General features: G+C 36.1%; 1 protein-coding gene across 1 annotated transcript in view; it reads left to right on the top strand.

Annotated features, from left to right (window-relative positions):
* Positions 1–21,821, top strand: part of LOC114252812 (protein bric-a-brac 1) — a 360,826-nt gene that overhangs the window by 26,882 nt on the left and 312,123 nt on the right. The window contains exons 2-3 of the mRNA XM_089731553.1: positions 4,779–4,844; positions 16,550–16,766. The gene's annotated coding sequence lies outside the window, so the exon portion shown is untranslated. The remainder of the gene's footprint in view (positions 1–4,778; positions 4,845–16,549; positions 16,767–21,821) is intronic.

The following is a 21,821-nucleotide window of genomic DNA, read 5'->3' as shown; positions in this document are numbered from 1 at the left end:
CAGAACAAATAATAGATAAATGTAATTAAAAATCAATACAGTCAAATCAATTAAATTTGCAATATTAAAGATCAATGGAAAAACTAATGGGCAGATCTTGACAAAACGAGACCACGTGTACAGGTTCGAAATTAAAAAAAAATCTGATGTTTTATATCAGTTTTATTAGGAAAGGTTCTGAGGTAACACACATTAAAGTCGAATTGAGAACCCCTTCTTTTTTGAAGTCAGCTAAAACATAATCTCTCCCTTCCACACCACGTTAAGCTATACGCCGAGCATTAGACTCAATAGACGCAAAAGAATTATATGGCTAAATGAGTAATTTGCGTATTTTCACTACTTGCTTAATTGTTCTGCAGTTCGACACAAAATGTTGGATACGAGTCAGTGCATTTTGATGGGGTCATCCTCATATCGGCGCTATTGGTCAAAATAGAGGTAGCATTTTCTTTGGTATGTCGTGATCACGGACAATTAAGGTCAACGCCTTACCTGCTGCAAAGAATTCGAAACTTCTTATTCTTCTTGCCCTTATAACACAGTCTTCTTATCATGGTGCATAGGAATTTAGCATAAGTTTTACGACCAGTCGCCTGGTTGATGTGAACCTTCCTTGGGTTATATCACCACATATCCACTGCGATGTGTCATAGTGAGGGACATCATTTGTTTCTCCTTTGGTGTTTTAATTACTACACTTGTTTTTAGTTTTTATGATTTGCATTTTACTATCAGAAAACATTTACGCTAAAATCTAAATTTTCAAATATCGAAGAGAAAAACGAATATAAGTATCGGAAACGTCGGAAATAATATAATAATGACAACAAAAACGATAGATTAAGCCGTGAAAGTATTTTCGTAATCATCTATATATTAATCCGTGAAGCAAAAACTTTGTATCCCTTTTTACGAAAATTGCGCGGACGGAGGAGTATGAAATTTTCCACACTTATAGAGAATATAGAGAAGAAGTGCACAATGCTAATATCTTTTTTTAAATAATGCATAAAAGATACATTAAATCAATAAAGAAAACATTACACACACTACATACCATGTATTTGACGCACACACGCATGCATACTATTTATTGCCAAACTTTTGTTCTTGACGTCTGTTGTCAAATTGAGAATAGATTAAATATTGTTTGTCTTTGTTAATATTTTTTATAGTGTAGTTTTGGCGAAATTTATGATTATAGAAGTATAAAATACAATCATAATAGTGTAAAAACTTACAATTCCAATTAATTATAGTCGAATTTCGACTGCTGCGGGATCACTAGTAATGATAGATCATCATAGCTTTATGTTCCTACAAATCAACTTCTGCCAACAATCATGTAAACTATCTAAGTTTAATATTAATATTAAAATTTAATTAATAGTTATAGTTAGTATAGTAGTTAGTAGTTATAGTATAGTAATAGTTTTAATATTAAAATGGAGTACAGCCCTAAAACACATTATGCTAACATACCAATCTTGAGCTAATAACTAAAACACCACCTTAATACAGCGTCGGACTCCGTAGAAAGAAAAACACGAAACTACCCGCATTACTCCACTCAAAAACTCAGTAACGGAACATTACAGTTTATATTTAATAGGTTGTTGAAAGCATTCCGTGTCGGGTACAATGAATCATTCAGATAACCCTCGATGAAGGAAGGAAGCGAGTAACGTTTATATTTTGTGTGACAAAATACCTCGCGGCTTTGATCCGGAGGCAAAAACTCGAACTACCGACTCCGTGGCTCGGTCAGTGTAGCGCGCAATTGTCGATATTCGATTACAGCTGTAACTTATCCAAGCTTGGTCATTAGTTATAATATTAGAGGCAATTATCCAAGTTTGTTTTAAAAGATTATCATCTTAGTGTTGCAGTTAACAGAATATGGAAAATAGTTCACTTCTTAAGATCTTCTGATCTGATCTGAGATCAGGTCAATCTGTTCTTACAAGTTCGTTAAAAATTACAATTCTCAATTTTTTTTCAATTACAAATTTTCGCTGGAGTCATTAAACAGTAATACTGTTATTATTAGCTGAAAATCATGTGAGTTCGAGAGTTTTTTTTTAAATGTTATCTTAAATCAGATACCCATACATATATCGATAAGACGCGGTCCCCTCACTAGTCTCCAACATTGGAGCTTTCGCGTCGACGCTTATCGGCACCGCTTTACATTTTTATTGCGAACGGATACGAGTCCTCCGTGCAGTACTTATTATTTTCTACCTCGCAATTATTGTTTAGAATACTCGCGACATGTTGCACGACCGGCTGCCGGTGACTTCCTTACATGTGATTGTTAATTAATAGAAACGGAAGCGATAGCGTTTCGATGACGCGGAGAGTAATTTATATAAAACAAATCGAAGCCTTTTTTTTTTCAAAACATTTTTGTTCTATTTTGCAGACTAATTCAATGTGTACACAAAAAATAGTATCCTATTACTTAAAACCTTTTAGTGGTAGGGCTTGTTTTGATCCCGCACGGGTGGGTACCACCACCCTGCCTGTTTCTGCCGTGAAGCAGTAATGCGTTTGGGTTTCACTGATGGGGCAGCCGTTGTTCTACCATTTAATAACTGAGACTTGAAACTCATGTAGCAAGGTGGGTGAAGGAATCTACGTTTTTGTTGGCTATAGGTTCCCATAGCCAGTTTAACATCAGGTGGCCTGTGAGCTCGTCCTCCCATTTGAGTGACAATTAAAAACGATTTGTGAATCTAGGATTGAGTAAAAAAAAAATCTAGTCTCTATTCTAATTACGTTACTACATTAGTACTTGACTATTGACATCTGTCAAATGGGACTTCGTAATTGGAATATAGATTAATCACATACAAATGTTTATATAAATACATAATTGTAATTATGTAACTATAGTTTTTTATTTTTATTTTTTAAATCACTCTTTCGGAGTAAAAATTTGGACGATCTGCTGTTAAATGGTTACTGAGGGCTAGTGGAAAAGTGGATACTTTGAGGTATGGCGTCGAAGTTTCAAGTGTATTATTCTATGACGTATAAACTTGAAGGAATTCATTAAAACTATGACGAGCTCACAGAATTGAAACGTCCTAACCGCCTTGTTATTTCCGTTCGGAAACCACATAGATGTCAAAGTTATAGCTTCATTAATTGAGTAGTTAGTATTAATAGCATATGGCACGTATGAGTTAGAAGCTACGTAGTGGAAGTTGTACTTCGGTGTGGATATGGAATTTGAAAATTATAAGACATTGATGAGGCCAATACGTATCTCTAGAAGGCTTTAATTTATTCTTGATGCTTAGTTTTGCGCCTAGTTTATTGCAAATTTTTATAATTTTAATGATATTATCATACTTAATTTCTTTAGCTGTAAAACAGTACAGTGATGTATGCCGCTATTGAACGTTCATAGGCAATTATATTAAATTAATGATGAACATTTTACATACATAAAAAGTTAATTTGTGGGTCAAATGAAAGATCAATATAATTAAAAAAATACATACATCTATCCGTATTATAGTTTTATAGTGTAAGTTGATGTATAAAATAATATGTGCGTATTGTGTTGCCTTTGTTTTTTTGTAATTTAAATTTCTAAATTTCTCTTCTCCGTTCACTTTCTACTTATATGTGATTTTGATTGCGGAAACATATTTGGTTATTGTTTCAGCTATATTTTTTAAAATATTATATGTTTGTATTGTACTGTTTGTTTTCCAGATAAATAAAAATAAATAAATAACTATACTGAGACCTTAGAACTTATATCTCGAGGTGGGTGGCGCATTTACGTTGTAGATGTCTATGGGCTCCAGTAACCACTTAACATCAGGTGGGCTGTGAGCTCGTCCATCCATCTAAGCAATAAAAAAAAATATGTACGTATACAGTCATTTATAAATCGTGTGCCCATGATTTGAAATTGTGAATAGTGCCTAAAAAAACATATCGACGCTTGAAAGGCAAACGTGACTAAGTGACAATAACTGCTTTGTACAAAAATGATAGGCAATTACCATATTCGATGCGCAAAAAATATATATATTTCTAGGTCTATTAAAATCATTTCAATCCTACAGCTACTAGCTAGATTCTACTACAGCTGGATTCGACAAAATAAATTTTGTTTTCAGGTATTTCAACTTTAAATTAGTCTACTGTAAAGTTCACGCATTGTCGCTTAGTCACGTTTGCTTTTCAAGCGTCGATATGTTACTAGCTAGCATTGCTTGTTAATCTCGTTTTGATAGTTACACACTCGCAATTCCAATGAAATACATAAATAATATATATACACACACTTACATACACATCCAAGTGAAATCCTAACGAAACAAGTTATTAATCTGTCAAACATTAAAATCTAAAAGGCCAATCGAAAATTTTCCAAAGGCAATTTCTTTACAAATCGACAAATCACGAGCCGTAACAACTAAACGCCGTACAACATCCAATATCTGTTTATTAATGTATCAGGATGCCGGGGAAAATTAAATAACGTTTCCCCACGAAAATAAATTGCAATAAGGCGAAATCCGCCACCGTGAAGTGACAATATTTTAAATTATATCAGTTTGTGAACGTCCAATGCGAGGCGGGGGCGCCGGGTTGCGTTATCATCCCGACCAATAGGACTTGAGTATTCAAATTTGAAATTTTCCGGTTTAAAGCGCGCCGTTCGCAGCTTCCTTGTCCGTATTGAGTAGCCTTCGGGCTCTGATGTGAGTGTTGAATTATGGAAATGATGACGTCACACCTTTTTTTAGGCACGAAGACGAGCACCGGCCGACATCGGACTGAGGCAGCTAGTAAGAATTAGCTTTCTTTACGAGGTACGTATCCAATACTATTTTCGTTCAGAGCTTTTTTTATTGCCCTTGTAGGCAGACTGGTGGCGGATTTCGACTGACTTTACTGGTGGTAGGACCTCTTGTGAGTCCGCACGAGTCTGTACCACCACCTCGCCTATTTCTGCCGTGAAGCAGTAATGCGTTTCGGTTTGAAGGGTGGAGCAGCCGTTGTAACTATACTGAGACTTTAGAACTTATAACTCAAGGTGCCTGGCGCATTTACGTTGTAGATGTCTATGGGCTCCAGTAAACACTTAACACCAGGTAGGCTGTGAGCTCGTCCACCCATCTAAGCAATAAAAAAAAAGACGAGCATACGGCCTCCTTGGTGGTGAGTGGTTATCGTCATCCATGGACTTCAGCAATGCCAGGGTCAGAACCAAGCCTGCCGTTAAATACCTTCCACAAGCCAGGTTTGAAGATGGATATATCATAGCGCTCGGGAAACGCCGTGGAGGCGAGCTTATTCCAAAGCCGGATGGTACGTGGCAAAAAAGATCTCTGGAAAGGCACTGTAGCTCTAGGTAGTTTAGATGAACTCTACTCCGGCAGCTTTTGGTACTTAAGAGCATATTCGAATAAAATGATTGAGTTCAATTAGTATGTGTTTTTTATGGATCGAACGAGCACTCGTGTCTTCATATTATTATGTTAAGTGGTTGCCTACCGAATGAGTTTTAAAATCGAAGCCTCAATCGTCTTAACGAATGGTCCCATGATTTTTTATTATTTTTTGGTCTGAAAGATTTTTTTTGGGTTTCCGAGTTTTATGGTATGGAGTGTAAGTACGTGGTGGTGGTGGTAAAGTCTTTAGAAGCAATTGTTCGAGGAACATGTAAGAGGATTGTTATGATACCGCTCGTAGTGATTGGTTCAAGTTTTACTGCAATAGCGTGTCACAATCGCTCCTTGTAGACTTTTCGATTTCCTTTTTATAACATCGAGTTACCGGTTGCACTTCCTCGAGGAGGTAACGTTGTCTCTCGTCTCTGTTACACTTACATGAGTAAATGAGATGACACGATCATTCCGGCTTGAGGACAAAAGTACGTATTTTATTTACGACTACCTTGCTAAAAATAAAAATGTTTCTTTTTTTGTTTTTTTATTATATAGCTATCTAAGGTAGAATAACTTTCAGATGTCGACGATCTTTTAATTTTGTTAATCTACCTATATATATTAATACGTGAAGCAAAAACTTTGTATCCCTTTTTACGAAAACTGCGCGGACGGAGGAGTATGAAATTTTCCACACTTATAGAGAATACAGAGAAGAAGTGCACAATATTAAGATACATTAAATCAGTAAAGAAAACATTACACACACTACATACCATGTGTTTGACGCACACACGCATGCATACTATTTATTGTCAAACTTTTGTTCTTGACGTCTGTGGTCAAACTGAGAATAGATTAAATATTGTTTGTCTTTATTAATATTTTTTAATAGTGTTGCTTTGGCGAAATTTCTGATTGTAGAAGTATAAAATACAACCATAATAGTGTACAAACTTACAATTCCAATTAATTATAGTCGAATTTCGACTACTGCAGGACCTCTAGCTTAATTAATTTTACCTTAGTCTTCCGTGGCCCTGAAAACTATAGAACATTCGAAGCGCCGGAAAAACAGACTATAATGAGAGCGAGAATAACTCGTTCATGCAATTTTTATTATGGAAATCGAACAGCAAATATCTACTGGGTATGAGTTAGTGCGCTTCGGAGCGCTAGGAAATTAATTTCCGACGATGTGAGTTGTTAATAAGGGAATGCTCCTACATAAAACGGTTCTTCGCTGCACTACTCCCATTAAAACGCACGCACCGGTTGATGCCTCAAGTAGCTGACCATTAAATTAAAACATTCATTTGCTTAATACGAATCTATAACTCCAATTAGTAACCCGAAACTCATTTTCCGTCTATTTAAATTAGCGAAAAGCTACTTAAGGTGCGTGTACATCGATACACCGGACGCGGCGGTTTTATTTATATGCATGTATTTATTATTCGTTAAACTATTTATAAATTAGTGGAATTCTATGTATAGTTTTGTTATTTTTATCTTTTATGTAATATTACATAGAATATTACATAAAAGAATATTAGAATATTACATATAGTATGTAATATCTACTATGCTGCAGTATACTATGATGTCTGCCGTTTGTGTTAATAAATTTAAACAGGCGTAGTATTATCAATTTACGTGAAGGGTGTGCTCCCAGCACGCGCGGTTTTCTAGGCCGTGCGACTGAGTGCTCTTTCTCTCTCTCTCTTTCTCTCCCTCTCTCTTTCTCTATCTCTCTCTTTCAACCTCAACGTTGTCTGAATCTTCAGGGTTGTTCCTTTAATCCGCGGTGTTCTGTAATTCAGTAAAAGAAATCAAATGACTTGAGAGCGCCGGTCTATCCCTCAACTCAACTGAACAAGTGCTCATCATTATCATCATCACGAGAATATCGGCTCTTGGTCTATATTAATAATAGTAAAAAAATAATCTTTTTTTTTTTTTTACAAAATCTAATACATTTTTTTTAGCCTCAAATAATCACGTTGTTTATTCTTCGACCAGTGCGATCGAGACCTTAAGCTGGACGGGCGCGCCCATGACGCACGGCCGTCCAAACAAACCAATAAAGTATTACTTTATTGTGGTACCGCCCTTTACAATCATTAACCAATGTTTAACATTGGCTCGGACATACCCGCTTTAGGAGTTTACATTGCGACTAGCCTCTAACATGGATTATTCCATTGTTTAAATTATAATTATAGTGGATAATCTCTTGGTATATGCTCATAAATCTTCTAGAAACAACCAGTTGTAGGGTAAATATCTCGTAAATGGCGATTGAAAAGAAGTATTCAAGTATGAGTAATCTTCTTTAAAATCTAATCTTCTAAATCAGAGCTCCCCAAACTTTTTTGTGTCGTAGACCCCTTACCATGTTTTTCCGTGTTGGGTAGACCCCCTACTTACCTGATATTGATTTCCTGTAAATTTCTAACTGTAGTAAAGTTTAGTGTTAAAAACTTAAAGTAAAAACACATGTCAATTTATACATTTATTAATTGAATTTAAATTAAAACTACTCAAAATAAAATTTTGTATCTGTTATGTAAAATATACGTAACATAAAATAAACTATAAATAAAATAACATAAGCAATAAGTCAATATTTTTAGCGAGATGGATGAACCTGATGCTTTAATAATAATAATAAATTATCAACATTTGGCGTCAATTTTGTAAGGGTTAATCTTAAATCTCCTCGGCTAATGATGTCTTGATATTATAAGATAGTATGATGTAAGTAAATAGGTACTATCAGTGTATGTGTTGAGATCCACTATCGTGGACCCCCTAATTTTTTTTCGCTGACGTAGACCCCTTGCAGGTTGTCATAGACCCCTAGGAGTCGATATAGACCACTTTGGGAATCACTGTTCTAAATCTTCTAAAATGAATTGCAGTTCGTTAGTCTCGCTAAAACTCGAGAACGGCTGGACCGATTTGGCTAATTTTGGTCTTGAATTATTTGTGGTAAAAAAAAAAAGAAATTATGTGGTGTCGTGGGACACCAGGTAGGAACGAACTTCCTTCGGCTAATGTAGAATCGACACAAATTGCAAAAAAAATCGTGCTCAATTTTATGTAGGTTTTTTTTATTTTTCTCTTAAATTTTGCTGATTAGTTTTTATTTAAGTAGAGGAAAGTATTTAGGAAATTCAGTATTTTAGGAAATAATAAATTACATAAAAAAAAAAAAAAACGTAAATCAAATTATCAATTAAAATAACAAAATATGTCTCTTTATTTTTGTTTGACAACATAAAATTACATAGAAATAGAAATAATTACAAAAAGAAGGAGAAAGAGAAAGGTACTATACACTACTCGCTTGTGTATGCGACTGTCGCGCCTGCGCACGTCTCATGTAACGGTTTTATTCCACATACTTTTTTCCACTGATTTTGGATCGAAGTTCCTTACGGCAGGCTTGGAGGAGATAGGGATTTTGCTGCGCGACCGAACTGAAAAAAATTTGATAGTAAAACCGTAAGAAAAAGTCCGTGGAATAAAACCATTAAATGAGACGTGCGCAGGCGCGACAGTCGCATACACAAGCGAGTAGTGTATAGTACCTTTCTCTTTCTCCTTCTTTTTGTAATTATTTATATTTCTATGTAATTTTATGTTGTCAAACAAAAATAAAGAGACATATTTTGTTATTTTAATTGATAATTTGATTTACGATTTTTTTTTTTACGTAATTTATTATTTCCTAAAATACTGAATTTCCTAAATACTTTCCTCTACTTAAATAAAAACTAATCAGCAAAATTTAAGAGAAAAATCAAGAAACCCTACATAAAATTGAGCACGATTTTTTTTTGCAAATTGTGTCGATTCTACATTAGCCCAAGGAACTTCGTTCCTATCTGTTGTCCCACGACACCACATTTAATTTTTTTTCTTACGGTTTTACTATCACATTTTTTCAGTTCGGTCGCGCAGCAAAATCCCTATCCCCTCCAAGCCTGCCGTAAGGAACTTCGTTCCAAAAATAGCAATTTTGTTTTTCCTTTGACGTGTCCCCAGTCGGACGGATTCCTTTTGTTTGTTTTAAATTTATTTCATACAAAAGTTTAGATCTTTTATTTATCGATTGAGGCACTACGAAGTCTGCCGGGTCAGCTAGTCTTATAATAAAACATTGTAAACATAGTGCGCTTAGCGACGCTTATCATGTCGTATAACATGTCATCTCGGATTCTCCCGATCCACTAACGGTGCTTTTAGGTACCTCAAGCACCGGTCGTCGTTCTCGTCGAATCCGTCGCTTGCGACGAAGGGCTCGGCGAGTAAATTAGTCCACAGACATAGCCCACTGAGTTTCTCGCCGGATTTTCTCAGTGGGTCGCGTTTCCGATCCGGTGGTAGATTCTGCGAAGCACGGCTCTAGCTAGGGTTCATGTTAGCAGCGTCATCAGGTTTGAGCCCCGTGAGCTCACCTACTAATTCGGCGAATCTAGAATAACCCCTAGAGGTTACTAGAATAGATAGAAAAAAAATGCAGGAATGATTTGTCTTAATATATCGGCCGTGTAGTGTCAGCCTAGCATGCCTTCGCTCAGTTTCATCTCGGGGCTTTTGTATAAAATAACTAAGGTATTCTTTCATACTTTCAGCATAAAACAACTCCAGAATTCTCTGATTCTTAAAGTTAGTCGTAGTCTAGTTTTCTAGCAAGTATTATTCTCTTCCTCGAATCAGAGCACGTGATCGCTTCTCCACGCGATTATCTTCTCTTGATATTGATCAGTGTATACCCTATACTTATGGAATGCAACAGAAACACACTGTATACAGTTATACAGTTTAATATACGTAATCGAAATTCAAAATTTTGTTTGTCGTTCTCCAAAACAGCCGAACTATTCGAATATGAATAAATCGATTTTTGGAGTTCGACCAAGAAAATCAAGATCGATTCTTGTAAGTACTATTATGATCTTACGTAGGTACCTATCTACCTATTCCTAATCGAGTGCTAGACTCGGCCGGTTCAATTACTTAGAACGCATACCCACAGAGCTTCGGTTTCGATGCAAATTTAACCAACTCGCTTCTCAGTCGGGAAGGGCCTTAATCTTTAATGATCGTAGACTGCCACTCGACTAAAATAAACATGGGACCTCAATGAACAAGATCAGACATTAAAGCGTCTGATGTTTTATTCAGTCAAACATTGTATAAAGAATACGGATGTTCAGGAAATTGGTACTTATATAGTCGTCGTGGCTTAAGAGATAAGGCGACCGGTGTACGCGTTTTTTTATTTTTTTATGATTGAGAAATTACTGGTGGCTCAGACGGCCTTTCCAATTTTACAAGGACAGGTGGGCGAGCAAGGGCTCAGCCAGGAATGGTAGGACTTGCTAATAGCTGCCCGAGCGCCTCCAAGAGAGACCTAACAACTCAAGAGTAGCTGCTTCGCGAATTAATCTACTACCGGATCTGAATCGCGACCCCCTGAAAAGATCCGGCGAGAAACTCAACTGATGCTTAGGTTAGGTTGTACATCACACTCTTCGTCGAGTTCGACGAGTACGGCTACCGGGGTCTCAAAGTCTGCTCCCGGTGTTAGAGCTAAAGACGTCTAATGCAAGGGTTAATGGTGTTCTCGTATCGAGCGATGCGATTATACCGATGTTTAAATTCCGCAGGCAGGTACAATTTTCTAAGGAAATATGTACTTACAAGTAAATATGTATACGTATTACTAAAAACATAGTTCAATAAAAAAAATCAATAATGTTTTTTTTAATTAGCGAAGTTAATAGTGATAGGGGAAATTGTAAGCCCGTCTGGGTTGAAGGTGAGTCAGCCGTTAAGCAATACATTGACCTCATGTTCCAGTCAGTTCAGTGGCGGCATTAACGTCGTGATGTCAACCACTTAACTACAGGTAGGCCGTGAGCTTATCCAAAGACTGATTCGGTGGCACAGTATTCAACATCCATGACTGCTAGGTTGTGGGCTGTGAGTTCGATATCCACGTCTGTCTAACATTTGTGTGATGAACAACTTACTTATATAAGTACTTATAATAGTCTATGGTTCACGTAGTACAGCGAATCTTAGTTTGAAACCAGAGGATCGTGTACGATGGGACTGATAATTATTTATTATATGCATCCGATTGACTTGAAACTTGGTATCCATGTAGAGAATACATATTATTATACTTAATGGATAGGCTAATATTTATATGAGTGTTGGAATCCCGACACCAGTTGCGGGGGCTTTAATGATGAGAATCTTTGTGGGGGTGAGAAATAATAATGTTAATTTTAAATGCCCAGCGTACCGGACGGGTACAGCTAGTTTTCTATAAGTGTGGGAAATTTCATACTCCTCCGCCCGTGCAGTTTTCGTAAAAAGGGGTATAAAGTTTTTGCTTCACGTATTAATTAATATACAGATATTATATAATATATATTTATTATTATTTAACTATGCAGTAAAAAATTAGCCTGTGGAAAAATATCGTATAATGCATTATGGTTACTTTTATTCTGTGTTAAGATATTTAATTATTATGTGCACAACAAAGAAAATACGTCATAATAGATATGAATTCGTTATGAGAAAGATGATTGTCGGACATGTAACGTGACAAATGATTTATGGAAGAATGATAAGTAAGCTTGTGCTAAGTAATATTATGGCGAACTACTGCAGACTGGGATAAAATAGTATTTAGAACTTACACTGGTTCCACTGTTACTTTACATAAGTTATTTGGTTATTTCACTTAAAAATTTCGAGTAAGAATAACACCCTATATATAATGCAATTTATTTTTTCCGATGGTTGTCAAACTTGTTGCCCCCGATGTTAAGGGGCTATCGGGACCAAAAATATCACAAGGCAAATCCTGCCGCTTTCGTTGACCATTGGAATCTTTACAGTATAAATATCGTTCTCTTCATGTACTCTTCTTCTTCTTCTCATACTATCATGGTTCACTTGCGGACTAAATAATAATAATAATAATGGTTGGTTCGAAGTAAGTATCAGTTGAATGGAATATTTGAAATGTATTTAACTAATGCTTATTTTTAATAAATGTATCTTTCTTATTTGATTGGTTTTGTTAATTTTAAGTATGTTTCAATGATACTATGTACACATATGGACTCGTTGTTGTCTGAAATAAATCATTCATTCATTCATTCTTCAAATCAGAACAACTCAATGCGTTTCAGCCTAAATCGGTAGGATGGTGTGGGCCGGATCACTGTTATGCCAATATTATTGTTATGCCAAATAGGCTTTTATTATTATTTTCTTTGGTTTTGTTTGCGAGTAGACATGATAATTAGAACTGATTTTGTTATATTATTTCGGACATTTGGGTAACCTCGCAGTTTTCGTGGTTCACTCGTGATCACGAAGACGTCTAAACAATAACAACGACAGTAAGTAAAGAATTCCTAATTAATGACATTTTGAAATACTGTAATAGAGTAATGGACGCACTATAAATTAAATTTTTAATACCATACATTGCTTCCACAACCCCGCGAACAATGCTATCAATATTTGCAGTAGGAAAGGTATTTCGCAATAAACTCAATAGAGTATATTGCCTTCATGTTGCGGACTGTCTGTAATTTAAGACGTTTCATATTATATCTTAACGCTTAACTAGAAACGGTGACCAAACGCGGATTTTCAATTACAAAAGTCCCCGTTAAATATTTAAGAGAATAAATTTTAAGTAAAACGTTATATCAACTCACATTAAAATCCTTTTGGATTTGTTGTTATGATGTTGCAGTGGAATATGTCCATATAAAATTTAAATGGGTATTCTTAATTTTAATAATATTTATAGAAAAATCTTTATACAACATTAACTATTAATGAATGCAGTCATTTAACATTTTTAAAACATTTTTATGTTATTCTTTTTAAATTACATTACTTTTACGTTACGCTATTGCTGCAGCATACTCCTATATATAAGTATTATATATTCAGGATATAAGCCATACCTTTCCCATAGAAGGTAAGCGCATATTAGGGCGCCTGTCTGATTATTGGGTAGATTATCTTATGCCGGGCAACGTTCATAGCAATCAATGTCTTTCAAAGCGTATGAAATAATTTTATTGTAATGAATTCAGCAACCAAATTTCGCGTGAAACAAATATTGGTATACAGAAATAACATATTTCATATTCTAAATAAAATTAATTTAGATTTATTCGTATCGATCTTAAAAAAAGGTGATTTTTTAATATTTATTAATTTGAATTTTTTTATTTTTTTTTATTGCCTGGATCTGTGGACGAGCTCACAGCCCACCTGGTGTTAAGTGTTACTGGAATCCATAGACATTTACAACGTAAATGCGCCACAGACCTTGAGATATGAGTTCGAAGATCTCAGCATAGTTACAACGGCTGCCCCACCCTTCAAACCGAAACGCATTACTGCTTCACGGCAGAAATAAGCGGGGTGGTAGTACCTACCCGTGCGGACTCACAAAAGGTCCTACCACCAGTAAATTTGGAAAATATCCGTAAAATTAAGATCTGCGAAGTCATAATATGACTGCTACTTACATAATATGACGTATTGATAGGCACGCTGCACCCTCTCGGCTCCGAGCTGTGGGGATGAAGTAGGCCACTAGTTAAACCGAGGGCTCGAACTCAAGCACTTAACTCTTCCTCTAACTAAGAACTCATCTATTGATTTAGACCAAACAAAATTTTATTACAATAGAATCAATTTTCAAAGTACACAAGCGAAAAAAGAACGATAGTTAGAGATTGTTTCCAATCAAAGAGCTCAGCCAATTTGTTATTTAACACAAGTTGAAGGTGTTTATTTTTTGGAACGAAGTTCCTTATGGGACGAAGCCGGGGGGTACCCTAATCGGCACAAAACGTCCGTAACGTAAGATTTTTATTAGTAATGCACACAGTGTACGATTTAACTTTGTAATAACGTACAAATAATAACATATTTTTTTATCATTGATGGACCACGATCTCAGAGCTTTTGTTTGCGCAATACACTAACTCTTCTTTATGCAAACGAAGTGTACCACAATAAGTTCGCACGTTAGCGAATGACCGTGGGTTGTTGCGAAACCTCCAGTTTTATTTTCTTTATACCTCGAATAGAACTTAAAATTATTATTTTTATAATAAGGAACTTCGTTCCTGTCCAGTGTCCCACGACACCACACATCTTTTTTCAATTCTTACTTATTGCCCTTGTAGGCAGACGAGCATACGGCCCACATGATGGTGAGTGGTTACCGTCACCCATGGACTTCAGCAATGCCAGGGCTTGTGGAGGGGTTACCAGAGTCCGTTAATATCACAAAAGTTTGAGTAACTTTTCGAGTCACTAAATGCTCTGGCATAGAAACTATGTTAATAACAATGAGGGGTTACCAGAGTCCGTTAATATCACAAAAGTTTGAGTAACTTTTCGAGTCACTAAATGCTCCGTCATAGAAACTATGTTAATAGCAATAACGTACTTTTAGTAAAAAAAGTAAAGTAATAATCGAGGACAAATCGCACACAATCTGGATTGAAACTACGATTCCCTGTACTATGGGAATTAAACTGATATACGTATTTAACGACTAATTCTAATCATTGCGTAAAAATTGGATTCGGAGGCAATTTGCGTATTAACAGCTTGGATTGTCTAATACCTAGACTCGTGATCTCACTGATGGGGCGTCTTGGTACCTACACGAGAATTCGATTAGGTTGGAGATAATTGAAGCGTCCTGCGTGACCGACGCCTTCCGATCTTGCCAACGTCCTGACAGTACGTGGCTGTTTGACGATTAATTGATATGCTATATGGATCCCAAAATGTGTAATAGTAATGTGATATCTTGATTTAATATGACGTTAATTTGGTAACGGCCTGCCAATATTTTGCATGGCAGTCCTCATACTGATCACAAGAGCATTCCGATCGGTCTTCTTTTTTTTATTGCTTAGATGGGTGGATGAGCTCACAGCCCACCTGGTGTTAAGTGGTTACTGGAGCCCATAGACATCTACAACGTAAATGCGCCACCCATCTTGAGATATAAGATCTAAGGTCTCAGTATAGTTACAACGGCTGCCCCGCCCTTCAAACCGAAACCCATCAACTGATAGCGGTTTGTAAAATTCACTTTACTTAATTGAAAGATTTCTGTTATTATAAAAATACCTCATTCATTAAAAGAATCGATTTTTTTATTCAATACATTTTTGTGTTAAAACGATTACGAGTTTATTGTAGGATTGGCTGTAAATGTGTTCCCCGATCGCCTGATCTTAAGTGATCTAATTTAGAGACAAAGTTCATACCGTTGTTCACCTTTTTTCTGTACAGAAATACCTTGAACCATCATTGATCACGGCGTTCTGCTAGATGCCAATTCTTAAAAAATCTAAAATTTCAAAGTACATTATTTAAGGAGGAAGCGATGCTAATAAACGTAGTTATCTATCGTCAACAAGTTTGTACAGTTTCTTTGTATCCTGAGACAATAAGCAAACAACCTGTTACACCATCCTATTTGAGACACGAATTTAAATTCTACTAGAGGTCCCGCAGTAGTCGAAATTCGACTATAATTAATTGAAATTGTAAGTTTGTTCACTATTATGATTGTATTGTATACTTCTATAATCACAAATTTCGCCAAGACAACACTATGAAAAATATTAACATAGACAAAAAATAATCTATTCTCAATTTGACCACAGAAGTCAAGAACAAAAGTTTGACAATAAATAGTATGCACGCGTGTGTGCGTCAAATACATGTTCTGGAGTGTGTGTCATCTTTATTGATTTAATGTACCTTTTATGCATTATTTAAAAAAAATATTAGCGTTGTGCACTTCTTCTCTATATTCTCTATAAGTGTGGAAAATTTCATACTTCTCCGTCCTCGCAATTTTCGTAAAAAGGGATACAAAGTTTCTGCTTCACGTATTAATATATAGATTAGTCGAACTATCCTATTCAATGAAACGGTACATATAGCTGTTTTGCGGCAGAAGCAAGTAGAATAGCGAACGTTTAACGTGCAAATATGTTTTGTACTATCTCGGTTTATCTTTTTCGTAGGCAGCGGAAGGCCGACTTCAATAGCGCGAGACAGAAGCAACGTGGTGTGAGCTACGCGAGAAGCGGCAGCGGAGTGACGACGGAGACACCGGTTCTGCGTGTGGAGCGACGGAGAGCGACAGGCAGCGACGGAAGACCATCGAGCGCTTCACCTACAGAACCAAGTCTCGGCTTCTGCTGAAAGAAAGCAGCCACGTGAAGCAAGCACATATTAAAAGTGAGTGATATCACTACACAGTATAAAACAAAGTTGCTTTCTCTGTCCCTAAGTATGCAGCATCGTACACGGAATGTTGACTTGATCGTCTGCAAGGTCAATCTTATAAGCTTACTAGCCATACTCGCCCGCTTCGCTGGGCATTTAAAATTAACATTATTATTTATTGTCATTATTATTAGGGAGTCCAACACTCATTTAAATATTAGCCTATCCATTAAGTACATGTGTTTTCTACATGGATACCAAGTTTCAAGTCAATCGGATGCATGGTTCAGTAGTTATAAAGGAACAACATCGTTTTAAATTTTTCTTTGGAATTTTTCAAGTCACCATTCTCCTGCCCTTCTCCCTGTCACGTGGGGTCGGCGGTCGGCACAACATATTTTTTCCTGTCATACTCCTCTATCATATACCATTTCTTCGCTCAAGCCCCTCTTAGATAAATCGTCTTTCACTCAACCCATCCATTTTTCTTAGGTCTACCTCTTCCTCGGATTTCTCAAGTAGCGGTAATAATTAAAATTACTTTTAATCTCACATTCATCGTTCATTCATTCATTCATTCATTCATTCATAATTCATTCATTCATTCATTCATTTTTATACTAGCGACGTTTCGAATACATATTCATGTACACAGTGACGTAAAAGCTGTTTCAATATTCAATTACTTAGCTAAGCATAAATCAGGAATATACCTATTGTTACGTATCACTAATCCGCCATTTTATACCCCGAAGCTGTCATCTGTTTCAGATTGAAGGGTCAGACAGCTACCTCGCGTTTAAATGTGTGCAGCATTATAGTTTTGTGAGAGCCATGGCCTAACCACTAAAAAGCAGTCTATTAAATTTTGAGATCATTTGTGCGTCAAAAGGTTTTTCTCCTTACCATTTTCCCACTCTATGAGGTCGGCTCAGCATGACTTTTGTTTTATTCAGGCCCATCATACGCATTCCTGCATTAACACCCATCTCACGGATATTCTCTATCACACAGTCAATGAAAGGTTTTTTAGGAAGCCTTCTCCTCATATCACCGTGTCTACTTTCATACTTTTTTTACATCTACAGCATTTCCGTTAATTGTAAAGTTACAGTACTAATTTACAATTTTTCGAAAGCATTTTTTTCACGTTTTGATGGCTCTTTACTATTTTCGTTTTCAGTTCCAATGGTACGGGTTATGTTCTTAGTTCTGTTACACTTTGTATAAAACACACATATATTTGCGTGACTTACATTTATTTTTTAAGGGATTTTACGACCTGGTAACTAAGACCTTTAGCTCAAGTCTTATTATAATTTTAATGAAAAGTTTTTTCTATGAAATATGACATTATGAAATGAAATGAAGTTGATTAATATGAAACAAGGCATGAAATGAAATGTAAACGAAATAAAATGAAATAAGATGATATGGGATGAAATATAATCTGGGTAAAATGGTTGTCGTTTGCTGACTTTTTCAGTGGACTTTTTGGAGGATCCCGAGAAGTTACGTTTTTTTTAATGCTTAGATGGGTGGACGAGCTCACAGCCCACCTGGTGTTAAATGGTTACTGGAGCCCATAGACATCTACAACGTAAATGCCCCACCCACCTTGAGATATAAGTTCTAAGATCTCAAGTATAGTTACAACGGCTGCCCCACCCTTCAAACCGAAACGCATTACTGCTTCACGGTAGAAATAGGCGGGGTGGTGGTACCTACCCGTGCAGACTCACAAGAGGTCCTACCACCAGTGATTACGCAAATTATAATTTTGCGGGTTTGATTTTTATTACATGATGTTATTCCTTCACCGTGGAAGTCAATCGTGAAAATTTGTTAAGTACGTATTTCATTAGAAAAATTTGTACCCGCCTGCGGGATTCGAACACCGTTGCATCGTTACATACGAATGCACCGGACGTGTTATTCTTTAGGTCACGACGACGATTACACTTAGTTGATTTTTTGTGCACTTTAATTAGATAAACATGACTTAACACTTAGCTGGTGTTTCATTTAGAATAACTAATGTTCTTAACAGTTTAATAGGTGATGGTTTTAAAAAAATAGATTTAAATATTTTGTTGCACACACAGAATTATCAGTTTTACTTTTAGTTAACAATTATTCATTCGGTAAAACGGTTTAGCTTTATAGATCAAACAGTATATTAGATTTCATTCATTTGATGAGCAAATTTAGTGAGCAATTCAGTATTTTCGGTGGTCATTTCGAATATTTGAATTTACAGTTGTAGGATTAAATACTACCCATTTATAAATATTGATTTATGCTTGTTAATCGTCGTGTTTTCGCTACAAAATCATATCACGTTCCGACAGGCGAGAGCTGCTGTGTGCGTTACGTTGTGAGAAGCTTCACGTGTATACAAAGGATGTGGGCATATCGTTTGACAAATGCTCAGTTAATATACATAGTTCATTATTTACTGCTTGGATGGGTGGACAAGCTCACGACCCACCTTCGTATTAAGTGATTACCGGAGCCTACAGATAACAACGCATGTGCCGCCCTCCTTGGGACACGAGTTCTAAGTCTTGAGTTTTGCCCTTCAAACCGAAACGCATTACTGCTTCACGGCAGAAATAGGCAGGGGAGTGGTACCTACCCGTGCGTAAGACGCCCTAACACCAGTAATTACGCAAATCATAATAGATTGAAAAACATATTATAAATAACAGACTATCTAGCATAGATAGACCTTTGTTTAAAAATAATACGAAAGTTTTTCAGATTTATCGACCGGTGATTTTTTTCAAACAATAAAACTTAAAATATTGTATTATAAACAGAGCTATACGCTCTGAAATATGAATAGGCAATGGCGGGAAGTAAATTAGCTGTTAAAAGTTTCGTAGAAATAATACGAATATAGACGCATCCTAATGTTAGTTGGATCTAGTTCCGTATTATAACTAATGCAGTCTAGTGCACTCCGATCCGACGTACATATAACAATCGACGTATGTTTGTATGCATGTCAGCCTTCAGGGATTGTTTTCACGTCGCGTTTATGTCAGTAGTTTAAAGGTAAAATTAACATTGACGTGTCTGTTTATTTATAGATCTATATAGGAATAAGATTGTAGTCAGTTGCGCTAATTACTATGTTACCGAGTCGGTTAAATATCGAAGAAAAACTTATAATAGCTATGATTCGGAATTCCCAGTAGTAGATCCTGATGAGGAAACCTGCCGTATTCTCAACAGCTTCGATTTCACTATTCGGCCCCTCGACCGAGGGAACCGGTGGTCGTGTAGCCAGTAGCCACCGGTCCGGCGTCTGAGGGACGGTGGGATGGATGTAATATGTTCTGCGTCAACCCTGTCTTAGTGGCCCCGACTGGGCTCCGGCCCGGACCGTGGTCGGGCGCCGGCTTTGAGCGCCAGGAGTTTTTAGTGAGGTTCAACTCCCACATATCCCACTCGGCGCGCGGTTGGGGATCCGGTGATTTTCTCCTGTAGAAAAAACATCTTGACAATAAATAAAGAAAAGAATTAATAGTGCGTTCCAGGTTGAAGGATGGGACACTCGTAATCCAATTGTGATTTAGACCTCATGTTTCAAGGTGGGAGGCGATATTCACGTAGTGATATTTAGATGCACCCATTGGCTGTGAATTGGATAGTCAACTAGACTAAGCTACAGTTCTATCTTACACGAATTTGACGCAACATCTTCAAGGCTATCATCGTCGTCTTTCTTTATTACCAATCCAGTCTTTGTGATGATGAAACTTGAGCAACAATTTCAAAGGGTCTATCTTATTTTACAGTAATGAAACGATTTATTTTCAAATAATCACCATCTTCTATACGATTCTGCATATGTTTGATCTGATTTTACGTAACCACGCGATACCCAAAGCTCACTGTCAGGAATGATAGGGGAGCTTTAATATAAGAATAAAGTGTCGTGTATATTCACAATGCCCGGTGCTCATGCGGTAAGGTTGCACCTAGAATTTGAATTAGAGATTTCAGATTTTCGATCATTCGTGCCCGATCATAATGGAAGGTGTTAATAATTATTGGGGTAGCTCGATAAATAGTAATTAAGGACTTTAGCGGTTTGTTTTTTTGCCAACAACTATATGTCGGTGTTATCGAGAATTTATTAAAATATGTTGTGTTGTTTTCTAAAGCTTTATTTAGTGTTGATTTGATGGATTCTTCGACAAATAAGATTTTACTGTTCAAAAATCAGGAAACTCAACAAAACGCTCCGGCATCCGCCAATTTTTTGATCTTTTCATTAGCAGTAAAAACAACAAATCTACATTTAAACAAATTAAAAATATTATGTTGTATTGGTAAGAACGGAACGTGTGAAAAGAGTGTGGAATGGAGCGTTGAGATGTGAGTGAGAGAAAACGGTAAGAAGGGGAAAAGAGAATGACAGAGAAAACACACATGGCGAAGACGGTTTTATGAGCATGGCGTAAAAAAGGTTTCGATTAATTTTTAATTTTTATAATAAATAATATTTTATAATAGAAGAGAAAAAGTGCAACAGTGGAATAATTTTATTTTATGTGTCACAATCCCAATTCTAAATTTATTCATCCGAAAATTTCTATCTCTGCTTTGACTATTTCAACGAAACGAATTTTACACAGATGTATAAATAGCATTCGAGATTTAACTCATATTCGGTGTTGCTACCACAGTCTTTAATGCATTTTACAATGGTGAAAATACGAAGAATTTTTTTTTATTGCCGAATTTATAAGTGAGAAAAAATGTCCAATCGTTTATTGGATAGGGTAAATGTGATATAATGAAATACGGGTCATTTTTGAGATTTTAAATCAGAACTGGATCATAGTTTATTTGAAGAATAAAATAAAAGTAAAATTAAAGTCATTCTTTCTTTTGATAAGTTTGATAAGAACTATTTAAAACATATTAAACAATTAGGCAACAAATATATAAATAGCTATGACTTTGAGAACCTCGTTCTTAAAATGAATTTGAGCACCACTGAAAGACGCTTGTAAAATTCAGTTTTGTAAACATCTCAATAAGCTTAAAATG

Source organism: Bombyx mandarina, chromosome 01, assembly GCF_030267445.1.
Source record: "Bombyx mandarina strain Sakado chromosome 01, ASM3026744v2".
NCBI classification, from domain to species: Eukaryota; Metazoa; Arthropoda; class Insecta; order Lepidoptera; family Bombycidae; genus Bombyx; species Bombyx mandarina.
The sequence above is the reverse complement of the archived record's forward strand: the minus strand, read 5'-3'. Positions and strand labels throughout refer to the sequence as shown.